This window comes from Schistocerca serialis, chromosome 1 (assembly GCF_023864345.2).
Source record: "Schistocerca serialis cubense isolate TAMUIC-IGC-003099 chromosome 1, iqSchSeri2.2, whole genome shotgun sequence".
NCBI lineage: Eukaryota > Metazoa > Arthropoda > Insecta > Orthoptera > Acrididae > Schistocerca > Schistocerca serialis.
Genome location: NC_064638.1, coordinates 887,431,003 through 887,440,204, shown reverse-complemented (window position 1 = coordinate 887,440,204; position 9,202 = coordinate 887,431,003).

Sequence of the window (9,202 nt, the reverse complement as noted above, 5' to 3'; positions counted from 1 at the left end):
TTGCATTACTGCGCAACTGTTTCAACAGGTATCCAGTCTAGCTTACCAAATTCCCAACCAGACTAACATTAATTATGATCTTTTACTACCCATCTTACGATAACTGGTGATATATATATATATATATATATATATATATATATATATATATATATATATATATAAAGACAATTTACATAAAAAGAAATAAATCAGTTTATATTTGAACATTTATTTTAACATTGATCATTGTTCCGTTAAAATTTCAGCATATCAAACTTGATTCATAACTAAACTGGTGCCTTATTTAGGATTGCGAAAATGTGAGTTTGTAATCTTACGGAACACATCAAATAGGGAGCCAAGATTGGGAGACTACATACAACACTGCATTCATAAAATAACACAGGAAGAACGTTGAAACATATTCAAGAGGAAATCAACCACAACCAACTGATTCAATTTTTACCCAAATAAGTTACGTTCGTAGCGCAATCCTGTCCGTCATGAAATTACCACACACTGGTATACTAAATTCATACTAACTCTCTGTGAAATCTTCCCGAAAAGAATAGCTGAGGGCTACTTTGATGCTTACACCACATGCTTCACGTGGTCAACTTGGTTTACACACAGAGTGTAACTCCACAATAATTTTGATAATTACAATGAATTACATCGAAACGCAATTTACAGAAGAAAAACCTCAAACTGGTTACTATCGTCTTACTATTAACCTGATGGGTCAAACAATTGTATAAGCACGTGGTACTGGTCTCACAAAGTACACCCCACGTGGGTTGAACATAAAGAAAAGTTGCTATATTGAAAAATGTTGTCAAGACGAGACGTTATAATCTCACGCACATTCGCATTTAAGATTAATGCTCTTAGTTACTGATCAACACATGGTTCCACTCTACTCACAAAGTAGTGACAAATCAACTACTGGAAGACATTCTGAACTTCACACTCGAATTACACTGCGTTGCAATTTAAGATAACATTAGATGTTTTAGAGCTAAACCTGAAATAAAGGTGATTAAATTTTCAGTTAGGCTGAACTTAAGAAATCCATTGTCCTATGGACATAGCAGACACGCGCTTAGCCGGAGATCTTACCACTTCTGACGCTCGCCGTGGACAGACTGTCCTGGGCTCCTACCGAGCATGCTTAACAGATACAAACGGGAGTGACCAGAGAGGCAGCTTCCTACACCAACATGGCAACGGACGGACAGGACCATACTAAGAATAGAAACCTCTATGCTTTTAGAAAGCGTAGCTACCTGTTCCGACGTTGGTCCTACTGTCCTCTAGCAGACAGGCTTGTCTGCTACCATCAAGCATGCAACTAGAAATACATTTGCCCATTCATCCTCTCACACAGAAGGGAAGGGGGATGACAGTATCTTATCATATACAGTATATAAAAGAAAGCGGATGTAGGTTCCGTATGAGACTGTGTGACATGAATTACATATAAACTGTGTTTTAAAGTGTATTAGTGTGACAGATCGTTCTTGTTTATGTGTAAAAGTAACACATTCCACAGCTCAGTCTCCTCCCAGATAGTCAGAAACACCACAGTAAATTTAGAAGTGGAATGTATGCCGTAAATGACAACAGATTTAAGAAATTAACATTAAAGGAATCCAGCAGAGACCTTTCAACTGAAAATAACTCACGATCTGCAATGGGACTGGTCTCAAGCAGTCCTCTGTGCCTTTTCGAGTGGAGATCGAGATGTAGAAAAACACCTGTGGTAATGACTTCTTAAAGGGAAAAAATGCCAAACTGTAATGTAGTGTGGGGTCCATATTAATCACAGACCCCCTAGAGTGGCAGTATAAGGCTGTTCCAAAGGCAGATGAAGACAGACATAAGCCCTAGGAGATTTAGGGACCCCCACGGAAAATCTAGATCTGGGTCGCAGACGGGGCTGCTATAGCCAGTGTCTTAACGTTGTAGTTCCGCCGCGCGGAGTGGCCGCGCTGTTTGAGGCGCCATGTCACCGACCCCTCCCGCCGGAGGTTGGAGTCCTCCCTCGGGCATGGCTGTGTGTGTGTGTGTGTGTGTGTGTGTGTGTGTGTGTGTGTGTGTGTGTGTTGTTCTTAGCATAAGTTAGTTTAAGCAGTGTGTAAGTCTAGGGACCGATGACCTCAGCAGCTTGGTCCCTTAGGAACTCATGCACATTTGAACATTTTTTACCGTTGTACCACTTCGCTAGGTTTTTGTTAAGCAACACATTATTTTGAGTCATTGTTCTCGAATTACGCGTGTGACATGTCCATAACTGTTCTCAGTGTGACTGAGGACAACTGAACAGTGGAAGTGGAAATGGAAAACGTTCTTGCCAAATCTGACGTTTTAGAAGAGATTGAAAAAACAATGTATTTCTGTTTATACATACCTGATTTGTATTTTTAAAAAACTCAGAGGGGAATCTGACACAACAGAATTATACTGTGAACTGCAGTACCGCAAGAAGTAATGAGACAAATTTGAACATAAATGCTTGATTAAGCGCCAGGCCAGGAAACTATTTCTACATGCCAATAAGAAAGTTTCTACGAACTGATTCTTGCAAAGAAGAGAACAGCAACCAGCCGCAGTTAATAATGCCATTTATTTACGCAAATAGCGCCGTTAACGGTTTCGAAAAGACAGTTCTTTTTCAGACAGCTGTTCACAGTTACATAACGTTTGTTGTTGTTTACGTTGGTTGTTGGCTGTTTTTTCAACAACTGATGTGAACAACAACAAATGTAATATAAATGCGAGCAGCTGTCTGAAGATGAATCTGTCGGTTCATAACCGTTAAGGGCGCTAATTGAGTAAATAAATGACATTATTAACAGGGGCTGGTTACTGCTTTCTTCTCTGCAAGAATTAACCTGCGTTTTGTACACAGCCACAGGCTCAAAAATATCAGTTTACGAGAAAGTAGCATGAAGAAATGCCTTTAATAGTGATGCAGTACATTTTATTTGTGAGAATACAAATACCTAAATACCGCATTAAGTATTTATTTAGCAGAACCATAGTCAACAAAAGCCACTTCTCATTATCTTTTAAACTTTGGAACTCCAGAGGGGACCACAGCTTGGCACAAACACCATGCGCTATCTTCTAACACACGTTCGAAAGATTTTCTCCATGGTTTCGCACCTGGATTAAATCTAGGGCCATGTAATAAAGTACCGATAACACAATAAAACTGAAAACTCAGGGCGCTTAGAATATTTTCCATTTCCACTCTTAAACTGTAGACAGATGACATTTTCCTGAAGGCTTATGGGAATTAATTTACAACAAATATTCAAGTAGACTACTCTGAGCGTCATTACGTGACTGATACCTTGATAGTAGTGACTGTCCAACTCTGTGATCTGTAGCAGCATTCTGCTTCATGGAGCGAAACATAGCTTCGGTCAGTTGGAGTAATGTACACGGTATTACTGGCGTTCCCTCGAACCGAATAATCAAGAAGTTTTCCGAATTTTTTTGTGAACAGTCTGTATCTCAGTGTTTTAAAAGCAGTTAACCTCTTACGATTTGTCAGAAACATAGACTAAATTACAAAAACATAAAAACGCAGTATATACGAAATCTATAGAACAATGATATTTACGTGTGAAAAGCTTCGATGGATGAGAGCACGTACCTCTGTAATAACACCAGGTTCGATTCCCGGCCGGGTTGGGGATTTTTCTCTGCCCGGGGACTGGGTGTTTGTGTTGTTCTCATCATTTCATCATCATCATCATTATTTGTGAGAGTGGCTAGATTGGAATGTGTAAAAAAATTGGACTGTGTGAAAATTGTGACTTCGTGCAGGCGCTGATGACCGCGCTGTTGAGCTCCCGACAAACCAAGCATCATCATCATCATCATCATCATCTGTAATAACATGTGGAAGCCACAAAGAAACAGACAAATGCTCCATAAATGTTCAGTCACACACTATGTGTTTTAATAAGTCGATTGCACTGGCCACACAAATGATCCTCCTGTCTGTCAAGGAAATTAACAATTACCTGTGTTAGGTAGTCTCTGCTGATAGTAGTGATCTGGACTCTAGCAGATATATTCAGTAATCATTTTTTTAAGTGTAGTAGAGAGTACATGGACAAACAGTTCAAAAGAAAAATCGCAGCAGCGTGTTGAACAAGTAACTCATAAAATTCAGTCATATGAATGTATCACAAACTTTTCCTTCTGATATTAAAAAATATACACATTCTCTCAAAAATAAAAGGTCATCTGGTTTTGATGGTGTTTCCAGTAGAGTACTAGTGATTTGTTTCCATATAATAATGCCTGTCTCATCTGAACTATGTAATGTATCACTCAAGGCATTTTTCCGGATTGTCTGAAATATGCCGTCCCTCTTTAAGAAAGGTGATAACAGAGATGTCAATAATTACCGACCTGTTTCGCTGCTGTCATCATTTTCCAAATTCTTTGAGGAGGTAATGTATTCTAGAATAATATCTCACTTTAGCGACAATAATATCCTCACATAATTACAGTTTGGATTTCATAATACGGCAAGTTAAAAAAGAGAGGAAGAGAGGGAGAGAGCGAGATATATACGTGCGCATGATAAACCCCTTCCCTCAAAAATATTTCTCTCCATATCTCCTATGTGTCACCACACTAATCTCATTTGTACTAAGACTGCATTGCACGCAAGGTGCCCATTTGCTTCCACTGCCCTGAGTGAAATGCATAGGTTGTAACAGATGTTCACCAACCTGCAGTCTTCTACAGTTGTTTCCTGCTCAGAAAATATCTTGTAGGTCGTGAATTCGTTATCTTGCGGCTGTAAGGAACTCCTAGCTTGGAACGGTTATTTTAGAAATAATTAAATTTCGGATCAGTTTGTTTATACGGGATGCCACTCGCTTTTTATTAGTAGAACACGAGAAACTGCACAGTTGCTTTCCACTTTAGAGTCACAAAATAATTTCTATTCTTCAACAAATTAATGAACTACGTATATCCGTAATTACTGTATCTCTGTTCTCAACTATGGTCCAAACAATCGGACCTTGCTAATAAAGTCTTAACTAACACCGACCGCGGCAGACAACATGTCTGCCCTGCGAGGCTTCCCAGCCAGCTCCGATTTTAGAGCCGAATCACTTCGCCCGCCATCCAAGTTAGACGCGATCCGAAGATCACCAAAGAGATTCACCTCCTTTTTCGTTTAGCAGTTGTTACTACTCTCCTGGTTATTAATACTTGTGACATAACGGAATGATAGAACGCTGTTGAGAGATTCTTTAATTTGAAATTCAGGGAAATACCTTGTTTAATTTTTCAAATATCAATAACTGAAGATTACCACTTTGGCGCGCAACTTCCGAACGCTGCAGCCAAACGCGGAGAAGGACCACGATTTAGGGGGTCTTTCTCACAGTACCTGTATCGAACAAACCATCTGTCATCGGGACCTCATACCACATTACATCTTGCCACTGCTGCTGTCTCAGCTGCTCTAAAAAGAGCTTCTTGAAGCCGAATATGATGACTGCAAAGCCAGAAATATTACAAGAAGTGTTGCTCCACTGAGAATGCCATTTCCACGTTCACCCACCGAATTTTACAAGCATTAAATAATAAAATAGCGTCAGCCGGTATTTTCTGCGACCTATCTAAAGCATTTGACTGTGTGAATCACAGCATTCTCCAAGAAAAATTGAAGTTTTATGGGATTTATGGCAAAGACAAACAGTGGATAATGTCATATCTAACCAAAACAATGCAGAATGCTGTATTTAGTAACTCAGCCAACATAGTCCGGGGATATAATTCAGACTGGAGAGAAATCACGTATGGGGTACCCCAAGGCTCAATCTTAGGTTCACTATCATATTAACGATCTTGTGTCTAAGATACTACAAGTAGAATTAGTTCTTTTTGCAGATGGTATTAGTATTGTAATCTGTCTAAGCACACATACAGCAACAGAAGAAATGGTAAACAATGTTTTCAAAAGCACCATTGACTGATTTTCTGCGAGTGGTCTCATCCTCAGCTTTAAAAAGACACAACATATCCAGCTCTGCAGATCTATGGATATTACACAAACACATGATGAGGAATTAATAAATAGAATGGAAACTTCAAACTTCTTAGGTGTCCATACTGATGAGAGTTTAAACCGCAAAGAGCACGTTTTGGAACTCCTAAAACACGGTTGAACTTAAAATCATTGCAAATCTTGAGGAGAGACAAATCAGTAACTAGACATATTTTCATTCAATAATGCCACACGCAATTATGTTGTGCGGTAACCCATCTTTAAGAAAGAAAGTCTTCATTGCTCAAAAACATGCTGTAAGAATAAAGTGTACTCATCCACGATCATCTTGTAGACATCTGTTCAAGGAGTTGAGCGTTCTGACTACTGCTTCACTGTACATTATTATTCCCTCATGAAGACTATTACAAGTAATCCACTACAGTTCAAAAGAAACAATGATGTACATAATTACTTTACTTCACATAAATGTTGTCTTTAGCACAAAAAGCGGTGCACACTGCTGCATGCATAATTTGTTATCACTTAACAAGTGATATAAAATGTGTGACAGACGGCAAAATAAACTATGAAAACAAAGTGAAAAAGTTTCTCCTTGACAACTTCTTCGATTTCGTAAAAAAATTTCTATTGCTGGAATTGTAATTGGTGATGGTTAGGAATTACTAACTCATGTCTGTGTATTTAAAAATAATATTAGTAAAAAAGTAAAAAACTTATAAATGTTCAGCATGTAGCCCTGTCTGAAAATTAATTTGCGATATGAACGTAATAGGACTTGTTCCACATCATTACGATTTAAAACTGCAGAATGATGTATGGAATATGAAACTAACTGACTATTGACTTGAAACGTGAAAGATAAACACGAGAGAATGCTGAAGATTAGTTGGGTATATCAAGTAAACAAATGAGGAAGTATTGCATCTAATTGTTGAGAAGAGCTTTACGGCGTTATTTGACTAAAAGAAGAGATTGATGGACACATCCGGACGCATACAGGAATATTTAATTGTGCAGGGTGTAAATGATAACTGTTTGCTATGTGCCACAGTGATGTAAGGGAAGTCGAGACGAACAGTTTGATATAAGACTCTTGAGGTCTATCAAACCACGAAACAACGTCAAATTGGCCCACAAAAACTATCTAAGCTACAGCGTATTCGCACCCAGCGATTTTTTCAATATCCTCTCACCCTTTTACAACACCGCCTTCGTCGGTCTTAACCATTTGAAGTTCATAACTTTCTCTCGCTAAAATCGGTCTTGTATATTAAACACACTTTGTCCTTGAACTTAAATATTATGAAATTGACGTTTGTGTAAATTTTAAATCAAAGTTTTGCGAATTTATTAGCGTTCAGTTAACAAATCGTTTTGTTCCTCTAGTCTATTTACTACGAGGCTACTTTGTTTGCTGAACTGTAAACCTAATTAATTTTTGTATAATTTTCACGAAAGTGTTTTCTTTCTTTCATTACCCTCATGGGAAACTTTAAATTGCTGATGTTAACAAAAAAAGAATTGAAAATTTGACCAATCCGCTGGCGTAGAGAGCGAGAGGATATTCCAAATTAGCTTAAGAGACTTTTGCAGATCATTTTAAAGTGTTTCTCGCCTTGGTAGAACGGAAGTGTCCCAAATCAAATTGTTCGTCTCGACTTCCCATACATGACTGTAGTACGTTGTAAACAGTTATCGTTTGCACCTGTATAACGCAAGAAAGTGTGTCTGAGGGAAGGAGAGTGGAAACTGTGGAGGGAGACCAACGTTTTAGTAGAATAAACAGGTAGAGGCGGCTGTAAATTGCAGCAGTTACGTAGAGACAAAGTGACATGCATAGGAGAGATTAATGTGGAGAGATGAGTCAAACTAGACTTCAGACTGAAGGCCATAACAATATTGTACATTTTTAAAACAGTAATGTAGTCAGTGGACAGTAAAACATAGACTGTGAAGTAATGGACGAAGAGAACAGAGAAATCTACTCTGAGGAACTAAAGAAGCTGGTACACCTGCATAATATCGTGTAGGGGCCCCTCGACCACCCAGAAATGCAGCAGAATGACGTGACTTGAACTCGACCAATATCTCAAGTAGTGAAGGAGGTAACTGACACCATGAGTCCTGCAGGGCTCTCCATAAACCCGTAAGAGTACGAGGGGGTGGAGATCTCTTCTGAAAAGGAAATATGGTGGCCAGCGGAAGTGTTTAAACTCAGAAAAGTGTTCCTGGTGGACTTGTGGGAGGGAGGGGGGGGGGAGGCGCACTATCCTGCTAGAAGTGACCATGTCCGCTGGAATGAACAATGGGCATGATTGAATGCAAGCGATCAGACAGAATGCTCACATACGTGTCACTTGTCAGAGTCGTATCTAGACGTATCAGGGATCCCATATCACAGTCCAATGTGTGTGTTGACGGGCCCAGGCGAGGCGTAAAGCTTTGTGTCGTGCAAACGTCAAGGGTATACGAGTGGCCTTCGGCTCCGACAGCCCATATCGATGATGTTTCGTTGATGTTGATGGCCCAGCATTGAAGTCTGGAGCAGTTTGCGTAAGGGTTGCACTTCTGTCACGTTGAACGATTCTCATCAGTCGTCGTTGTTGCCGTTGTTGCAAGATCTTTTTCCGGCAGCAGCGATGTCGGAGATTTGATGTTTTGCCGGATTCCTGATATTCACGGTGCACTCGACGGGAAAATCCCCACTTCATCGCTACCTCGAAGATGCTGTGTCCTATCGCTCGTGCGTCGTCTATAACACCACGTTCAAACTCACTTAAATCTTGATAACCTGCCATTGTAACAGCAGTAACCGATCTAACAACAGACACTTGTTGTCTTATATAGGCGTTTCCCCTCCGCAGCGCGTATCCTGCCTCTTTACCTATCTCTGCATTTGATTACGCATGCCTATAGATGATGCGTGTGAAAAGTTCGGTGAATGGTCTCAGAAAATAAAAAAAAACAAGAGTTACAAATAAAATATCTTTATTGGTCTTCAAAGTTATCACTATCGGCTTCAATGTACTTCCGACATCAGTTGTAAATCTCTTGGAAACTGTCAGCAAACGCTTCTTGTGGAACCGGTCGAAGTACCGTGGTCACGCGCTGTTGCATACCCGTGTCATTACAGGAGATAAGACGTGCTGCTACCAGTGCGATTCCAAG